The 20,784-nt window shown below is 38.4% G+C and overlaps 2 long non-coding RNA genes across 2 annotated transcripts; both read left to right on the top strand.

Moving 5' to 3' along the window:
• Positions 1-1,049: 1,049 nt before the first annotated feature.
• On the top strand, positions 1,050-8,648 carry LOC116608918. Its single transcript, XR_007308079.1, has 2 exons — positions 1,050-1,285; positions 8,081-8,648. It is a non-coding gene; the product is annotated as an uncharacterized LOC116608918 (long non-coding RNA).
• Positions 8,649-15,370: 6,722 nt separating this feature from the next.
• Positions 15,371-19,791, top strand: LOC125563052. Its single transcript, XR_007308080.1, has 2 exons — positions 15,371-15,509; positions 19,573-19,791. It is a non-coding gene; the product is annotated as an uncharacterized LOC125563052 (long non-coding RNA).
• Positions 19,792-20,784: the final 993 nt, after the last annotated feature.

The raw sequence follows: 20,784 nt of genomic DNA, 5'->3' as shown, positions 1-20,784 counted from the left end.
CTATATAGTGTCATTTAATTCCCTACTTGCATTTGATTTAAATATAACAAGTTTTTTCACCGACGTTGCTTCGACATGTTTTTTCACCGACATTAGGAAGACCACTGAAAAAAGTGTGTGTGGGGCTAAAAAAAAAAGAAGAGTGTAAACTAGAAGAAACAACTTTTTTGTAATTGTTATTCCTTGATAATATGTGAGATAGCCTCAAAACCTAAGATTCCTAGAGTATGGCTGAAAAAAGCAATAAAAAGTAAAAAGCTAACGGAAGGTGGTTTAGAAGGACCAAAACCATGCACACTTACAAATCATGCCCAGGGTGGTTTACGAGGTCCACTTTAAAAAGCCTCTAGGATATCATTGCACGACGTTTTACGGTGTTCTAGACAAAAAGCGTTACGAGGACCGGAGGTCGGTCCTCGTAAATACGGTGGTCCTCTGAACGTTGGTGTTTATCCAAATACCGGTCCTCCTAAACACGGTTCGGCGCACGCACACACACACACACACACACACACACACACATACGCACCGATGGTGGTTTACGAGGACCATGACCTGAGACCGGCTTAGGAGGACCGGTCAGAAATGTACGTAAAATAGGTTATTACTACGTAATTCAAAACTATATATACTGAAAGTATATAAATAGACTGATTTATGGTGTTTAAAGGCGTTTTAATTTCAGTGATGATACACACTTCGGTTTACGAGGACCGGATAGAACAAACCGTACGTGGTTTACGAGGACCGGGTAAAAACAAGCCTTACGTGGTTTACGAGGACCGGGTAAAACTAAGCACACATGGTTTACATGGTCCACGTTGAGCTAGCGCATATCTTTTAAGATATGTCATATGTGATATATTTATTTAGCGTTAGAGAGATCACCATGTTGAGGTCGAGAGTTCTCTGATTTCTGACCGTGGTTGCCTGTCAGCACATCATTTGGGTTAATTTAGCAATACGTCTCTTCAGTAAAATAATTAAAAATGAATACACTTTTGCGCTATGCGGGATTGCTATTTTTTTTAAAATAAAACCCTGGCAGCTACAGTAAAAACCTACAATGATTTGACTTTTTTTATTTTTGTGTTTTCACTCACGGGAACCCTGCGTCTATTTTTCGCGCGTTTTGCTCTTGCAACTCGCGGCCATCAGCCAACACGATGGTTTGGCAAATGTTTTGCCTTTTTTTTCGTCGTGAAAACCAAGAAAGATCGACACACTATAATATAAAGATGTACAAACGATGGACAGAAGGATAAACAATGGAATTTGAAAGAAGGTAAGTAAAGTAAGACTCGTAAGACTTCACTTATTAATATTAGCACAGGCGAACCAGGATAAGAATGAGTCCCTCGTGATCCTTCGGGAAAATAATATAATTTGAAGTTGTGTCTTGACTGTTCTTCTTAAAGCTAGTTTAATTACTATATTAGCTTTTTGTGTTGTTTTTAAGGGGAATTGTGGCGCAGAAAGGGGTTTAGTCCTTCGAGAGAAAAGTTCCCCCAACAAAGGAAGAAATAGCTTGTTGTGAGAATTGTCTGGGCAGCCGGCCGCTGCCGGTGGAATTTTGCCGAAAGCTTTGTTATTTTCGCGGTGAACTCGCTCGAAGCTGGGCTAGGTGAAATTAAGTTACTTGCCTTTGTCTCTCTTCCTCTCCCTTTGTTAGGGGAAGTTTTCTTTCGAGGGACTAAACCCCGTAATTTAGTAATTAAATTAGCTTTATTGACGAAACAGTCAAGACACAACTTCAAATTATTATTTTCCCGAAGTATCACGAGGGACTGATTGTTATTCTGGTTCGCCTTTGATATTAGCTTTTTGTCGGAGCAATGAAAATTCCTTGTGTTGACATTTTTCCAGCACACAAGTATACAGCAAGTAATTACTTAACCCATTGACTCCTGGCTTTTTTGGAGCTGAATTTACAAAAAAACAGACTGAAAACAGATACCTCCCCCCCTATTCTGAGTTTTATACAGCCCGTCAAAGTCAAACACAGCTGCACCTAGTCAGCAGTATCCAAGCTTTCCAACAGTGCTTTGCGGTCCCCACTTTTAATCCCTCGTCGATGTGCTGAAGCCAGCACAAGTTGATGGTTGCTTGTATTTTTCATCAAAAATACAGCTATGAGCATATTAGGAGAGTGTCTCAGGACATCATGAAGTCTTTTGGGGCATAATTGAGTGCTTTGCTTATGGATATTTCAAGCAAAGGTGGATTCATGATGATTTTTTCTTGTTTGGCTTTGCCTGGATGAGAAAATAATTTTCTAATGAATCACCACAGCTCTCCTAAATGCTTTTCTGAAATCAAATTGATTCCAAAATTGTTTACACTGCGGGTCTCTATTATCTGGAATTGATTTGTTTGGCTTCGAGGTGAAAAGACTTCTAAAAAACCATCTGACTTTGGGGAGAGGAGTGTTGACTGGCCCTCCCCTCGTGAATTTTCCCCTGGATCTCCCAGAATGCTTTGCAATTCGTAAAGATATTTTCGTGGTTGTACAATCCTTCAAGGAATGGACATTGTGTTTTGAGGCCAAGGAAATGTACCTGGAGGATCAGAATAAAGGTATCTATTTGTGTCTTGAGCTGTGTTTGCTGATCTCTCTCCCTTGTGTGGTATTTTGAGCGTTTTATTGAGAGGGGTGATTCTGCTTTTCTCTCCTTGTTCGATTTGAGATTTGTCAAAGAACCTGTGCTATTATTTGGCTTAAGAGTAGATGCCAACACCTTGGTTGGATGCATATCTGCAAGACCATTTATCCCTTAGACTGATGCCTGAGTATCTTCATCTTGTTGTGTTTATTTTGAATTTATGAATTTTTTGGGTTGTGGGTACTTCCCAAAGCCGGTACAGGCCGGTTGAGGGGTCAATGTGTTAAGTACAGTTGAAGTTCTCGTAAGCGACCACCTTGGGAACTGAGAACTGTGGTCGTTAACGGAGCTGGTCTTTTACAAGAGCTTGAACAATAGGTGTTGGTCGCTTAAGAGAGCTTAATTAAAATGGAATCTAAAAATTATCCAGATGATAACAACGCTGTAATATTTTGGTTTATTGCTTGATTTTCCTTGCATTTATACATATTCTAGAGACAAAGAAATGTCAATCCCATGGTTAAAATCAAAGTTAGAAAATTGTAATTATGAAATTCTTTAATGGTTGCCTACTGGAAAGGCAGCTTTTGTGAAACATCACAACATTTCCGCTTTATATGTGAATTCAGCATGCATTGGATATGATGTTTATCAGGTGTTGACTGATGTTGTAAAGAAAAAATTAATGTGGTCGCTTACGAGAGCTTAAAAATAAAAAAAATCTCAGTTGGTGGTTTGAAATTTTGGTCGTTAACGGAGCTGGTCGCACCGATAAGTTGGTCGCTTACGAGAGCTAAGAATTACAGAGTTTTTGTGACAATTCAATCGGTGATTTGTGATCATGGTCGTTATCGGAGCTGGTCGCTTACGAGAGCGGCCGCTGGGAGAGCTTCGACTGTACTTATAATTAGAAGTAAGCTTTCTTAAATATTAACAACTGATAAAGGATACCTTCCCACTAATTCAGCTATAAAAAGGATAGGAAATTTCTGGGGTATTTGTCCGCAAACCAATGTCTCTCTTGTTATAATAAATTAAGCCACACTATTATGGACTGCCATGACTTTCCATTGCATGACTACCATGACTTGCCATTGACTACCATGACTTGCCATTTGTCTACTATGGACTGCCATAGTTCTCAATGGCAAGTCAGGGTAGTCCACTACCATGGACTGCCTTACTTTCCATTGCATACAATGGACATCCGGAAATAAATAGCAATTTGAGTTCTGTTTATAATCTTTTAGTTTTTTTTTTTTTTTAAATTCACCAACTAGATGGACAAACTTAGGGTTATGACTTCATGATTACCCTCACATATAGCGGTTCCGTATCACTAATGTAAGTTGTAGCACCATGATATATAGTCACAAAGTAAAGTGCAATTGCTACACCAAGCATGCATGGATAGTCAATGAAAAGTCATGCCAGTCCATGGTAGTCATGGTTGTCAATGTCAAGTTATGGTAGTTTTAATCATGGCAATCCATGGTAGCCAATGGTAAGTCATGGCAGCCCATGGCACTAAGACTGTTCTGGACTGCCACAACTTGCCATACACTACCATGACTTGCCATTGACTACCATGGACTGCCATAGTACTCAATGGCAGGTCATGGTTGTCCACTACTACAATCTTTTGTTTTCTTTTTAAACTTTCTTTGATTTGAATTCGCCAACTTAGCACCTTGGTAATAAGCTGAATCTGTTCATTTGTTGGGTACTACACATAATTATAAGTTTTACTTACTCATTCACCATCTATCATGAGAAAATAATTAGCCTCCATGATAAATTGAACATAAAAGCAGAAGTGGTGATTCATCCAATAAAACATTGACCAAAACTCTCGTGAATTTAAAATGTATAAACTATACACTTTTGAAGTCTTGAGGCCTAATTTTTTTAGAATTCACCAACAAGATGGACAAACTTATGGTTATGATTTCATGATTACCATCACATATAGCGGTTCCTTAAAACTAATGTAAGTTGTAGCACCATGATATATGGTCACAAAGTAAAGTGCAATTGCTACACCAAGCATGCATGGATAGTCAATGACAAGTCATGCCAGTCCATGGTAGTCATGGTTGTCAATGTCAAGTTATGGTAGTTAGTGGCAAGTTATTAGAGTCCATGTTAATCGTGGCAATCCATGGTAGCCAATGGTAAGTCATGGCAGCCCATGGCACAAAGACTGTTCTGGACTGCCACAACTTGCCATACACTACCATGACTTGCCATTGTCTACCATGGACTACCATAGTACTCAACGGCAAGTCATGGTAGTCCACTACACCATGACTTTCCATTGCATGACTAACATGATTTGCCATTGTCTGCCATGAGCTGTCATAGTATTCATAACTTGCCATTAACTACCATGGACTGTCATGATTTAAAGAACAATTTCACATCTGGAGATAAGTAGCCATTTGAGTTCTGTTTATAATCTTTTAGTATTTGCAGAGACAATATCTGTTTTCTTTTTAATCTCTATTTGATTTGAATTTGCCAACTTAGCACCTTGGTAATAAGCTGAATCTGTTCATTTTTGGGGTACTACACATAATTATAAGTTTTATTTACTCATTCACCATCTATCATGAGAAAATAATTAGCTTCCATGATAAATTGAACATAAAAGCAGAAGTGGTGATTCATCCAATGAAACATTGACCAAAACTCTCATGACTTTTTGAGGAATAAATGATACTTTCATCGGCTTTGAGGCCTAATTTTTTTTAGAATTCACTAACTAGATTGACAAACTTAGGGTTATGACTTCATGATTACCGTCACATAAGCAGTTCCGTATTACTAATGTAAGTTGTAGCACCATGATACTGTATATGGTCCAAAGTAAAGGGCAATTGCTACACCAGGCATGCATGGATAGTCAATGACAAGTCATGACAGTTCATGGTTGTCAATGGCAAGTTATGGTAGTTAGTTGCAAGTTATTAGAGTCCATGGTAATCATGGCAATCCATGGTAGCATGGTAAGTCATGGCAGCCCATGGCACTTAGACTGTTCCGGATTGCCACAACTTGCCATACACTACCATGACTTGCCATTGACTACCATGGACTGCCATATTACTCAATGGCAGGTCATGGCTATCCACTACCAGGGACTGTCATGACTTAAAGAATGATTTCACATCCAGAGATAAGTAGCAATTTGAGTTTTGTTTATAATCTTTTAGTATTTACCAAGATGATCTTTTGTTTTCTTTTTAAACTTTCTTTGATTTGAATTCGCCAACTTAGCACATTGGTAATAAGCTGATTCTGTTCATTTCTTGGGTACTACACATAATTATAAGTTTTACCTACTCATTTACCATCTGTCATGAGAAAATAATTAGCCTCCATGATGAATTGAAGATAAAAGTGGTGATTCATCCAATAAAACATTGACCAAAACTCTCATGAATTTTGAATGTATAAACTATACACTTTCGAAGTCTTGAGGCCTATTTTTTTTAGAATTCACCAACAAGATGGACAAACTTAGGGTTATGACTTGATGATTACCCTCACATATAGCAGTTCCGTATCACTAATGTAAGTTGTAGCACCATGATATATAGTCACAAAGAAAAGGGCGATTGCTACACCAAGCATGCATGGATAGTAAATGACAAATCATGACAGTCCATGGTAGTCATAGGTTGTCAATGGCAAGTTATCGTAGTTAGTGGCAAGTTATTAGAGCCCATGGTAGCCAATGGTAAGTCATGGCAGCCCATGGCACTTAGACTGTTCTGGATTGCCACAACTTGCCATACACTACCATGACTTGCCATTGACTACCATGGACTGCCATATTACTCAATGGCAGGTCATGGAAGTCCACTACCATTGACTGTCATGACTTAAAGTCAGAATGATATCACATCCAGAGATAAGTAGCAATTTGAGTTCTGTTTAAAGTATTTCAGTATTTACCAAGACAATCTTTTTTTTTTTTTAAACTTTCTTTGATTTGAATTCGCCAACTTAGCACCTTGGTAATAAGCTGAATCTGTTCATTTGTTGGGTACTACACATAATTATAAGTTTTATTTACTCATTCACCATCTATCATGAGAAAATAATTAGCCTCCATGATAAATTGAACATAAAAGCAGAAGTGGTGATTCATCCAATGAAACATTGACCAAAACTCTTATCACTTTTTGAGGTATAAATGAAACTTTCATTGGCTTTAAGGCCTTTTTTTTAGAATTCACCAACTAGATTTACAAACTTAGGGTTATGACTTCATGATTCCCGTCACATATAGCTGTTCTTTATTACTAATGTAAGTTGTAGCACCATGATGATACTGTATATGGTCCAAAGTAAAGGGAGATTGCTACACCAAGCATGCATGGATAGTCAATGACAAGTCATGACAGTCCATGGCACTAAGACTGCCACAACTTGCCATAGAAAACCATGTCATGCCATTGACTACCATGGACTGCCATAGTACTCAATGACAAGTCATGGTAGTCCACCAACATGGATTGCCATAACTTGCCATTGAATACCATGGACTGCCATGTCTTGCCATTGAGTACAATGACTTGCTATTGTCTACCATGGACTGCCATGTCTTGCCATTGAGTACAATGACTTGCTATTGTCTACCATGGACTGCCATAGTACTCAATGTACTCAGTACCCATTTTTCTAAGCATTTCGCTACTCCATCTATCACTAATAGACCAATAGTAACTCAGCCAATCAGAATGCAGGATTTGTGATAGACCTTTGTTGGTGAATTAAAAAATACAAATATCAAGGGGCACCTTGATGTTTTCTTACAACACTGAAACTCGGAAAAAATGATAGTGTCACATATCCGTTTTTTCATGATTTTTTAATGTGAAATCAAAGTAGAATACAGATTTTGAACTTTTTTGTAGAAGAATATTTAGCTTGATAGTGATAGTTTTTCGTTACAGAATTTCCTAATAATAGCTCTTCCAACCTCCATCAGCTCCTAAATCTGATAAAACAGCAGAGAGTTCATATAATCATTTTCTATTATAGGTTCCATTTTAGAAAATATCAATGGATATCAATGGATAGCACTTATGGGTGTGGTCAACAGCAATTCTTACCCCTAAGGGATAGTAAATCAGGTGTGGTTGAATCAATTTTTTAAACATTGCACTAAAATCACACATATTTTCAGTATTCCTTTTTATTGCGTTCCTCTTTACTGACTTTTAAGATTGCTGTCATCTAGTCTTAAAATCCTTTTGTGATTGGATAGGATGATCCATTGGCATGAGAGTGAGACCCCCTAAGGAATAGCAGAATCGAAAGATTCTTTGAACACCCTTTATAGGATAGCAATTGGTAGAATTTTATCTTAACCTAAAAGACAGGACAATCATCCTCTTCTACTTTTATAGAGTACCCCCCTCTCCCTTTGGGGTTTTGTCTTAAATGCTGTTCTCCAAATTTTTCAGGTGAATCTCACTTACAAGATAGACTCCGAGAAAGCTACCAGCTTAGAAGCATGATGCTAGGGCAGGATTTATGTAAGGCGATTGTATTAATGCAGCTCAGCAAAAATTAACACAACCTGAGTAACAAACAGATAGATAATAATTTTACCAATGAAAATTTTCTAAAAAACTGAACCAGAATAATATAATAAACTTTGTTGGTAAAAATAGGTTTTCTTTTTTTTTTTGCACACAAATATCATGCTTAATGTACCGTGAACCCCCTAATAATTTAATATGGGGATCTAGTGTGTCTATGGTTCTCTACAAGGAGGTTCAGTGTTTCGGACCTTTCAGAAAAGGGTACATTTCAAAGACTATTAGCCGAAAAAGCAAAGAAGAGGGAGTTTCTAAAACTTTTCCGCTAATATTTGCAATATTTCTACTAGAAAAATTATTTATTCACCTTGGCAAATACAATATACACTAAACTAGCGTAATCTTCTGATATGCTTTTATATAGAATGTATAGTGTTTTAATGTATAGACTTAAATTCTGAAGAGAATAAAAAACACCCATTTTGCTGTATTTGCTTCAATTTTCTTGAACACATGATAGTACCTCCTTGAAAACCTAATGGAAGCCATTCCTGATAAAAAAAAACAAAAAAATATGTATATACAACCTTTTTCAAAATTAGTCCATGAAGAGAATAAAAAACACCCATTTTGCTGTATTTGCTTCAATTTTCTTGAACACATGATAGTACCTCCTTTAACCTAATGGAAGCCATTCCTGATAAAAAACAAAAAAATATGTATATACAACCTTTTTCAAAATTATGTTTTATTATTAAAAAATACCATGAAACTCGTCAAATTTCTACTGAATGTGGGAAAATGCGAAAAACGGAGAGTACCACACACGGATAATCTTGTACAACAGTAAAATGAAGACCACACCAGACACGTTATCTAAGCTACGGAGAGTAACACACACGGATAATCTTGCACAGCCGTAGCTATGAGGACCGCACCAGACACGTTATCTAAGCTACGGAGAGTACCACATACGGATAATCTTGTACAACCGTAGTTATGAGGACAACACCAGACACGTTATCTAAGCTACGGAGAGTACCACACACACGGATAATCTTGTACAACCGTAGTTGTGAGGACCGCACCACACACGTTATCTAAGCTACGGAGAGTACCACACACGGATAATCTTGTACAACCGTAGTTATGAGGACCGCACCAGACACGTTATCTAAGCTACGGAGAGTACCACACACACGGATAATCTTGTACAACCGTAGTTATGAGGACCGCAGACACGTTATCTAAGCTACGGAGAGTACCACACACGGATAATCTTGTACAACCGTAGTTACGAGGACCGCACCACACACGTTATCTAAGCTACGGAGAGTACCACACACACGGATAATCTTGTACAACCGTAGTTACGAGGACCGCACCAGACACGTTATCTAAGCTACGGAGAGTACCACACACACATAATCTTGTACAACTGTAGTTACGAGGACCGCACCACACACGTTATCTAAGCTACGGAGAGTACCACACACACGGATAATCTTGTACAACCGTAGTTACGAGGACCGCACCACACACGTTATCTAAGCTACGGAGAGTACCACACACAGATAATCTTGTACAACCGTAGTTATGGGGACCGCACCAAATGCATTATCTAAGCTACGGAGAGTACCACACACACGGATAATCTTGTACAACCGTTGTTACGAGGACCGCACCACACACGTTATCTAAGCTACGGAGAGTACCACGCACACGGATAATCTGGTACAACCGTAGTTATGGGGACCACATAAGGGGGGGTCGTTTCTGAAAAGGACCGGTAATTACCGGACCCGTTAGGTTACCGGGGGAGTTTTCGGGATACTTTTTCGGGTGCAAAAATGCGTTTCTTAACGCTGGTTGTTTACCGGCTCCCGATAAGGTAATTATATATAATTTTCAAAGTTTATGAATAGATTGGCTGAATAATGAATGAGTTTTAATAAGAAATCCTAGATTTCTCGATGTTTTTAGACAGCTGAGACACCAAAAATCGCGTTAAGCGTAGGCGCTTTAAAAAAAAAAAAAGACTAAAAAACCAGTAATAAACCCTCATGTTGTAGCAAAACTTCCAATAACTCCGCAAAGTTGTTTACAATCTTTTAGGCGCACGGTGACAGCTACATGTCAAATCGAGGTGAAACCTGATTGGCCGATAAGTGATCGCATAAAATGGTGTTAGCCGTGATTGGTCCTCTTCTTACCTTGTTCTGTAAAAGCATTGGAAGGGTTTCTATTCCTCTCTGATGAAAATTTACTACAACTCGACACGACTTGAAAATGGCGAGATTTGATAGCAAAAAAAGCAACAAATTGATTATCTAAACTTAGCAAACTGAAGATGAGTAATTGATCTATGAATTCAGCTATAAATATTAGGAAAAAACATCGATTTTTTGGTACCATTTTTCGCATAAAAGATGCGATTCCCGGTACATTTACGGGAGCTCTTGTGCTCCTGTCAGTTAGCAGGATTTTGTTTTCGGTCCGAAGATAACAGGAATTGGAGAGCTTATCGGGGCGGGCTTACTAGGTGATTTTCTGAGTTTACCACACACCGATAATTTTGTACAACTGTAGTAATGAGGACCGCAACTGACACGTTATCCTAAGCTACGGAGACTACCACACACACATAATCTTGTACAACCGTAGTTACGAGGACCGCACCAGACACGTTATCTCAGCTACGGAGAGTACCATACACACGGATAATCTTGTACAACCGTATTTATGAGGACCGCAGACACGTTATCTAAGCTATCGAGAGTACCACACACGGAAAATCTTGTACAACTGTAGTTATGAGGACCGCACCAGACACATTATCTAAGCTACGGAGAGTACCACACACACGGATAATCTTGCACAGCCGTAGTTATGAGGACCGCACCACACACGTTATCTAAGCTACGGAGAGTACCACACACACGGATAATCTTGTACAACCGTAGTTACGAGGACCGCACCACACACGTTATCTAAGCTAAGGAGAGTACCACACACACGGATAATCTTGTACAACCGTAGTTACGAGGACCGCAGACACGTTATCTAAGCTACGGAGAGTACCACACACACACATAATCTTGTACAACCGTAGTTAGGAGGACCGCACCACACACGTTATCTAAAATCTTGTACAACCGTAGTTAGGAGGACCGCACCACAGACGTTATCTAAGCTACGGAGAGTACCACACACACACATAATCTTGTACAACCGTAGTTACGAGGACCGCACCACACACGTTATCTAAGCTACGGAGAGTACCACACACACGGATAACCTTGTACAACCGTTGTTACGAGGACCGCACCACACACGTTATCTAAGCTACGGAGAGTACCACGCACACGGATAATCTTGTACAACCGTAGTTATGGGGACCACTTAAGGGGGGTCGTTTCTGAAAAGGACCGGTAATTACCGGACCCGTTAGGTTACCGGGGGAGTTTTCGGGATACTTTTTCGGGTGCAAAAATGCGTTTCTTAACGCTGGTTGTTTACCGGCTCCCGATAAGGTAATTATATATAATTTTCAAAGTTTATGAATAGATTGGCTGAATAATGAATGAGTTTTAATAAGAAATCCTAGATTTCTCGATGTTTTTAGACAGCTGAGACACCAAACATCGCGTTAAGCGTAGGCACTTTTTTTAAAAAAAGACTAAAAAACAAGTAATAAACCCTCATGTTGTAGCAAAACTTCCAATAACTTCGCAAAGTTGTTTACAATCTTTTAGGCGCACGGTGACAGCTACATGTCAAATCGAGGTGAAACCTGATTGGCCGATAAGTGATCGCATAAAATGATGTTAGCCGTGATTGGTCCTCTTCTTACCGTGTTCTGTAAAAGCATTGGAAGGGTTTCTATTCCTCTCTGATGAAAATTTACTACAACTCGACACGACTTGAAAATGGCGAGATTTGATAGCAAAAAAAGCAACAAATTGATTATCTAAACTTAGCAAACTGAAGATGAGTAATTGATCTATGAATTCAGCTATAAATATTAGGAATAAACATCGATTTTTTGGTACCATGTTTCGCATAAAAGATGCGATTCCCGGTACATTTACTGGAGCTCTTGTGCTCCTGTCAGTTAGCAGGATTTTGTTTTCGGTCCGAAGATAACAGGAATTGGAGAGCTTATCGGGGCGGGCTTACTAGGTGATTTTCTGAGTTTACCACACACGGATAATTTTGTACAACTGTAGTTATGAGGACCGCAACTGACACGTTATCCTAAGCTACGGAGAGTACCACACACGGATAATCTTGCACAGCCGTAGTTATGAGGACCGCACCACACACGTTATCTAAGCTACGGAGAGTACCACACACACGGATAATCTTGTACAACCGTAGTTACGAGGACCGCACCACACACGTTATCTAAGCTACGGAGAGTACCACACACACGGATAATCTTGTACAACCGTAGTTACGAGGACCGCAGACACGTTATCTAAGCTACGGAGAGTACCACACACACACATAATCTTGTACAACCGTAGTTAGGAGGACCGCACCACACACGTTATCTAAAATCTTGTACAACCGTAGTTAGGAGGACCGCACCACACACGTTAACTAAGCTACGGAGAGTACCACACACACACATAATCTTGTACAACCGTAGTTACGAGGACCGCACCACACACGTTATCTAAGCTACGGAGAGTACCACACACACGGATAACCTTGTACAACCGTTGTTACGAGGACCGCACCACACACGTTATCTAAGCTACGGAGAGTACCACGCACACGGATAATCTTGTACAACCGTAGTTATGGGGACCACATAAGGGGGGTCGTTTCTGAAAAGGACCGGTAATTACCGGACCCGTTAGGTTACCGGGGGAGTTTTCGGGATACTTTTTCGGGTGCAAAAATGCGTTTCTTAACGCTGGTTGTTTACCGGCTCCCGATAAGGTAATTATATATAATTTTCAAAGTTTATGAATAGATTGGCTGAATAATGAATGAGTTTTAATAAGAAATCCTAGATTTCTCGATGCTTTTAGACAGCTGAGACACCAAACAACGCGTTAAGCGTAGGCACTTTTTTAAAAAAAAGACTAAAAAACAAGTAATAAACCCTCATGTTGTAGCAAAACTTCCAATAACTTCGCAAAGTTGTTTACAATCTTTTAGGCGCACGGTGACAGCTACATGTCAAATCGAGGTGAAACCTGATTGGCCGATAAGTGATCGCATAAAATGATGTTAGCCGTGATTGGTCCTCTTCTTACCTTGTTCTGTAAAAGCATTGGAAGGGTTTCTATTCCTCTCTGATGAAAATTTACTACAACTCGACACGGCTTGAAAATGGCGAGATTTGATAGCAAAAAAAGCAACAAATTGATTATCTAAACTTAGCAAACTGAAGATGAGTAATTGATCTATGAATTCAGCTATAAATATTAGGAAAAAACATCGATTTTTTGGTACCATTTTTCGCATAAAAGATGCGATTCCCGGTACATTTACTGGAGCTCTTGTGCTCCTGTCAGTTAGCAGGATTTTGTTTTCGGTCCGAAGATAACAGGAATTGGAGAGCTTATCGGGGCGGGCTTACTAGGTGATTTTCTGAGTTTACCACACACGGATAATTTTGTACAACTGTAGTTATGAGGACCGCAACTGACACGTTATCCTAAGCTACGGAGAGTACCACACACGGATAATCTTGTACAACCGTAGTTATGAGGACCACACCACACACGTTATCTAAGCTACAGAGAGTACCACACACGGATAATCTTGTACAACCTTATTTATGAGGACCGCAACAGACACGTTATCTAAGCTATGGAGAGTACCACACACGGATAATCTTGTACAACCGTAGTTATGAGGACCACACCAGATACGTTATCTAAGCTACGGAGAATACCACACACACACACGGATAATTTTGTACAACCGTAGTTATGAGGACAACACCAGACACGTTATCTAAGATATGGAGAGTAACACGCACACGGATAATCTGGTTCAACCGTAGTTACGAGGACCGCACCAGACACGTTATCTAAGCTACGGAGAGTACCACACACCCATAATCTTGTACAACCGTAGTTATGAGGACCACACCAGATACGTTATCTAAGCTACGGAGAGTACCACACACACGGATAATCTTGTACAACCGTAGTTATGAGGACAAACCAGACACGTTATCTAAGCTATGGAGAGTAACACGCACACGGATAATCTTGTACAACCGTAGGTCCGCACCAAATGCGTTATCTAAGCTACGGGGATTACCACACACACAAATACAAATGCAAATACTTTTGCGAAAACATATATGATGCACTCTTACACGGTGTAATCTATGCAAACGGAGTTATTTTTAACAATCCTTACTGTGAATGGGGATGGTCTATTTTGCTGTCAATAAGGGCTAACGCCCTAAACAACACTTTCCTCTTCGATAAGTCTTTTGTTTCTTTTTCATGTTTATGTTTACTCAATAGAGATAAATAAAGAGCTCGAGCTACCTGTGATGATTCCTTTCACATGTCTTCCGTTTTCCTTTGGGTTGTGTGTAGGTAGCAATGCAATTTTTTTAGTGTAGGTAGCAATGCAAAATCGAGTTATTATTTTGTGATTGCCGTCTCAGAATTTTAACGAGCTTAAAGAAGGCTAATCACGCCACCATTTTATACTCCTACTTAATGCCGAATCACACAAAACATCCGTTTCCATCAGCTAGTTCAAGCGAGTAACCAAAATATTTTCAATCAAATATCGTCAATAACGTATCAGACTTCATTCGTGGATTGTTATGTTGAAGTTTTTTTTGCAAATAAACCACTGTATTGAACAATAACAAAGGAGTGGTTGATCGATATTATTTAAAAGCGTTGTTTAGACTTCTTTGCCAAAACAGAAAACGATAGTACCCTAAGATTCAATCCCCGTTTTGTGCGGCCAAGAAAATGACCATCAATTTTCAAAGTTCTGTAGGAAACCTTAAACTTAATAAAATTCAATTTCCTTTTCATAATTTGAAAGCTTATCATTGTTTCTTTCTGCTAGTGAAAGGTGGTTATACGGATTAATAAAGGAAACGATAATTACATCATTGAGATACAGAAGGAATAATGCACGCTCATTCGACGGGACTCCTGTGGTATATATCATTTGTAGTGTTACCTTGGCAACAGTTTATCTAAAGACAGTTTGAGTTGGAGAACTGTTTTCGAGACGAGCCGTGGCTGGTTGCACGATCCTTTATCATCGAAAATCATCCACCATCCGAAGTTAAACATCCATTTTTACCTTCTAAATACGTTGTATAAAGATTTTGGAGCACATCCGGAAGGTAAGTTTAAATGATAATGATAATCGTGATTTGTTTTATTAACTAATCCTCAACCTTGTATTCTCCCGTACTCGGCCCTCGCTCGAGCCGAACAAAATTTATTCATTTCTTCAGTGAGTGCGTAGCTCCGTAAAGACAAGCATAAAATAAAGTGGCTCTATATATAACATAACCTACTCATCAACCTTTCTTGAAACAAAACGGAAAATAAGCGATGTTTGGATAGGTTTTGAAGCGATAATTTTTTTTAGAGCCGCTACGCAGGCTATAAATTTTTGAAGTTTGTTGTTTGTACATGCGCGCAATACTTATGAGTACTTAATGACACCTTTTAAAATAAGCGCGAAAAATCCAAATTAAAATTTGAACCGTGTTTTTTTTTAATTGCCTTTCAAATCTAAACGGGCTTTCATTACACATTTTTGACGATTTTAGGTTTTATTCTCAATATTTATGCTTTGTTTACTGCATCTTCATTTTGTCTTAGTTAAACTAATTGACAGTCATATGGCACATTTGTTTTCTTCAGCCCAAACATGACTATGTGAACACCTAGTTCACGAGTTCCTGTTAACACCTCGGGGGTCATCTTTAGCAAATCTGGCAACCAATATGAATATTGTGGTATTTTGTCCATTTTGGCCTAAAAGTTTACCTTTTCACTTTTGCAATATTACTTCCGGTTGGATACACTAAGCAGCCAAGCTCTAAGCAGTGGGGAGAATGCCAGTTTGGGAAGGAGGGAAAAAATGGATTAACATTGGCCATCAAAACATTCGACTCCAGGCCACTCTGGCATTTCATTCGCAGTAAATCAATAGTTCAAAATGGCAGCTTGGTAGCAGGACGTCGTACACTTTCGGTTTTGCCAGTTTACCAAACAGTTTTCAAAGCTTCAAAGTATTGCAAGGATTAGATAGAATATTATGTAAGCTCAGGGTGAATCACATGCAAGATTTCCTCTGTGTAGCTATCATGATTTGGTCGATTTAATCAATAACTGTGCATTATTGCGAACCTCGGAAATCAAGTCAGAGGAACTGTTTGACAAAAAAATGTGTATATTTATCTATGATAACTCTACAAATTCAAGAGAAAACAACAAGACTTATCTGCGGACACTCATCAATGAACAGCACAGAGGAACAGCTTACTGCTTCTTTGTTAAAATTTAATTTCATCTCTAATAAGTCTTTAATTGTCATGGGATTATGAAATGGTTAAATGGTTTCCTGTTCACACTGTTTCCTGGAGATACAGGTACAGTTTTATTAAAAGAGAAGCCATAACTGCAAAGATTTCCTTCTGAATTGGGGCGAATTCTCACTAGAAATTGCCATTTCTCGGCATCTTTCCGTCTTAGCCGTTCACCATTACACTGATAGTTGGTGCACAGCTTGCGATTTCTGCTGAATATCTTCATGACTTTTTGGCATTTTCACAAGGACAATGAACCATTATATTACTTCCTTTCTTCCTGAACTGGCATACCACACTGCTAAGGAGCCCATGTCTCATAACCCACAATGCTTAATGGGTTATCAAATAGATAAGCTAATATTAAAACAGTTCAAGTTAAGAAAGCTGTTAGTGTTTTTATGACTGTATATAATGTTAATATGAATAAACATTTACATGGCTTTTAAACAAATTGACCACAATATTTGTATTCTATGCCAGAATATTTGTTAAAGAGGATAATGAAATTTGTTTGATATAGGGTGTTACAGAACCTTTAAGGTACTCATACCTATTTTCAGACGGTACCTATTATTGGACAGTTGCAAAAAAAAATCATAAAAATCTCACTTCATAGGAAAACAAGCTGAAAACTGACTCATCAAGTTGAAGAACTGACATTTAGAGAACAATGTTTTTCAAAGCTTTTTACAAGACTTGGTGTTTATTACAGCTGGTTTTGATTGTTTGGTTTGATTGACTACGCACCATTATCAAACAAAGAAAGGGGTTTTGGATTTTTGGAGGTCGCACAACAACGAATTTGGCTATAATTCCCAAAACAAGAAATAATCTTTACTCATGCACCTCATGGCGAGTTTAAAAACCTTCCATTTTGTTGTTGATGTCTCAGGATGCTATTTGGCCTCTCTTTCTGTATTCCTGATTTGTTTGGACAGTACCTTACTCTTGCAACCTACTGTATTATCAGACAGTCTAACATTTGCTGAATTATACAACATAAATTTGAGCCGTCACACATTTACAAACATGACTTTTAAAAACTAAATTCGTCAACAATTATTGTCTGTGGTATTTTAGTTACAGTTAAAATACTTGCATTTTTTTTTGTATTACTCTCACAAAGAAGTCTGATATTAGGTAAGAGCTTTCGATAATATGGTCAGTAAAACACTTCTATCTTGTGATCGTTTTCTATTGAATTTCCTTGCCATCAATTTTTGTGGTCTATAATGGGTATAGTACCTACTTCTCTCAAATAACAAATGAGAAATGTTCTCCATAGCATTATCATTGCAGCAAATCAGCAACAATTTATATTGAAATCCAGCCCTAAACCAGAAGTTATAAGTCATCCCAATCCAATTTTAGGGCACATAAAGCTCTGCTCATACTTAAAACAGCATAAATGTGGATTTTTGTCCAATCCAAAACATCCAAATATTTTATACAAGTTATGCAAACACTCATATTTATTTCAAAGTTGAACCCTCCATTTGTTTATAGAGTGCACATTTTTATAGGGAACAAAGTGACTTTAAGCTGGCCTTCCAAATGTAAAAGTTTCTCCTTTATGTTTACTTTTAGCCTCTTGTTCTTCAAACTTGTGACAAGCTCATTGTTTTGGTCTTACGTCTCATGTATGCAGGGCTTCTGGAATTACGCGCTTGTGCGGAAGCGCGTAATTTGGCTTTTTCCGCGTAATCCACAAGTTTCCACGTAATCCCACATAATTTGGATAAATTTTGAAAGACAAAACATTTAATTGCACAGCTGATGGGTTCTTATCTCTATTTCTCGTAAAAAAAGAGAGATATTCTTCGTAAGAGTGCGATGTTTCGAACGGAATTTCGAAAAAAAATAAAATGACTAGGTGCTCTTTGCTAAACTGCGAAGGCCTAGGACTAATAATAAAATACCTTTTTTTATAGGCTGGTAGCTAGGAGCCAATGAAAACTTGCCTATTTTCACACAAAAAAATCACCTTTTCAAGTTATTTCGTGCTTTCCTTCGGTACAAAATGTAGTTGTAACAGGGCGTAACAGTTGATATTCCGTGTAATTTAGCGCATAATTTAGTAAAGAATCCCAGTAATTTTGAGGGTTTTTTTTGCGTAATTCCAGAAGCTCCGTGTATGGAGAATGACGATTTCCATGATGTTTACATTCTTTTTGTTCATGATTGTTGTGCATCACATCCAAAGACAAAAATTGAGATTTGTTTCTAATTCTACTTTAAATTGCTTCTCATACCATTCACTGCAAAAGTCGTACTGTAGCTTTCCCCCAAAAAATGACATCCAGTTTGTTTTATTCATTGAAATAGAAGTATTGCAGAGATAACATAAAAATCAACCTTTCTTTTTGAAAAAAAAAAATATGATATAAGTAGGATAGATATTCTCAATTTTTATTTTTTACATAAAAGATGCATGTATCTAAAAGATTAATTTTAATGATTCTTCACATTTATGTGAAGCTTTTTTCCTAAATTAAACTTAAATATGTCAACGTTGTGGACATTAAGTAATGTCCACAATAATGTGTCCTTATGCGGAAACAAGTGAGAAATCTGGATTTTTTTTCAATCCAAGGCACAAGCCCCTTTTTCAGTGAGCCCTGTGAAATGGGCGTGAACCCAAATTCTCAATATTTTATCATTTTCATAAGGCTCAATGGTTTGGAAGGCTCAATGTAATTTGAAAAAATCTTGATATTGCATATCTCATGTGGAATTGCCCAGTCTACCTGCAATAGTTGTATCACCTGTCTGTTGTTTTGCATGTTCTTTTTTACTGTATATAACCTCTACAAAAAGGCGCTTAATCAATAACAGTTACTTTTATTATTTTTTTCCTTTTCAGGTTAAATAATCACTTCTACTGCCCTGCCTGGTGTGTGGTGGATAAGAGGCTCAACTCAGTTTGATTAGCATTGGTCACCTGTACAGCAGATATGGGGTTCAACTACAGTGATTATAAGGATTAGCCCAGTTTGAATAGCATTGGTCTCATGTACAGTGAATATATGGATTAGCCAAGTTTGAATAGCATTGGTCTTATGTACAATGGATTAGGCGCTCAGCTCAGTTTTCTTAGCATTGGTCTGGTGTGCGGTGCATAATTCCATTTTGATTATTATTGGATAAGGGGCCATGGACAGTTGAATTAGGATTGGTCTGGTTTACAGTGGAAAAGGTGATTAGCTCAGTCTTGTGTACAATAGGGGGTTTAGTTCAGTATGCTTAGCATCAGTCTGGTGTGTGGTTGATGAGGGACCTAGTCAGTTTGATTATTATTGTTCCCATATACTAGCTCAGTTTGATTAGCATTTGTCTGGTGTGTAATGGATAACTGGCTGAGTTCAATTTGATGTAAAGTGCACTTGTAGCTCAGTTTGATTAGCATTGGCCCCTTGTGTGTTGGCTAGGGGCTAAGCTCAGTTGAATTAGGATTGTCTTGTGTACAAGGGGCTTAGCTCAGTTTGATGATATAACTGGAGGCATCAGTCTGATGATAACTGGCTTAAGTCCAATTTGATGGAAAACGTGCTTGGCTCAGTCTTATGTACAGTTGATATGGCCTGGTTCAGTTTGATAGGCACCAGAATCTGGTGTGTTTTGGACATCAGTATCTGGTGTGTTGTGCATTTCAATTCTGTACAGTGAATAAGGGAGTCAGCTCAGTTTGCTTAGCATTGGCCTTTATACAGTGCTGAGGGGCTTAGCTCATTTTTATTAGAGCTGATCGTATAAACAGTGGATAAGAGCTTAACTTGTTTTGATTATTATTAGTCTGATGATGAACAGTGGATAGGGGCTTAATTCTAAACACTAGGTTCTGGTGGGGCATAGCTCAGATGAGTTAGTGTTCGTCTAGTTTACAGGGGATAAGGGCTTAATTCAGTGTCATAACATTTGCATAGCATCATTATGGTGTGTGGTGTGAATAAGGGGCTTAAGCTCAGTTTGAATAGCACCAGTATGGTGTGTAGTGAATAAGGGGCTTAAGCTCAGTTGGGATAGCATCAGTATGGTGTGTGGTGAATAAGGGGCTTAAGCTCAGTTTGGATAGCAT

Source organism: Nematostella vectensis, chromosome 5 (genome assembly GCF_932526225.1).
Source record: "Nematostella vectensis chromosome 5, jaNemVect1.1, whole genome shotgun sequence".
Classification (NCBI taxonomy): Eukaryota; Metazoa; Cnidaria; class Anthozoa; order Actiniaria; family Edwardsiidae; genus Nematostella; species Nematostella vectensis.
Note: the sequence above shows the minus strand (reverse complement) of the source record. Positions and strands in the feature narration are given on the sequence as shown.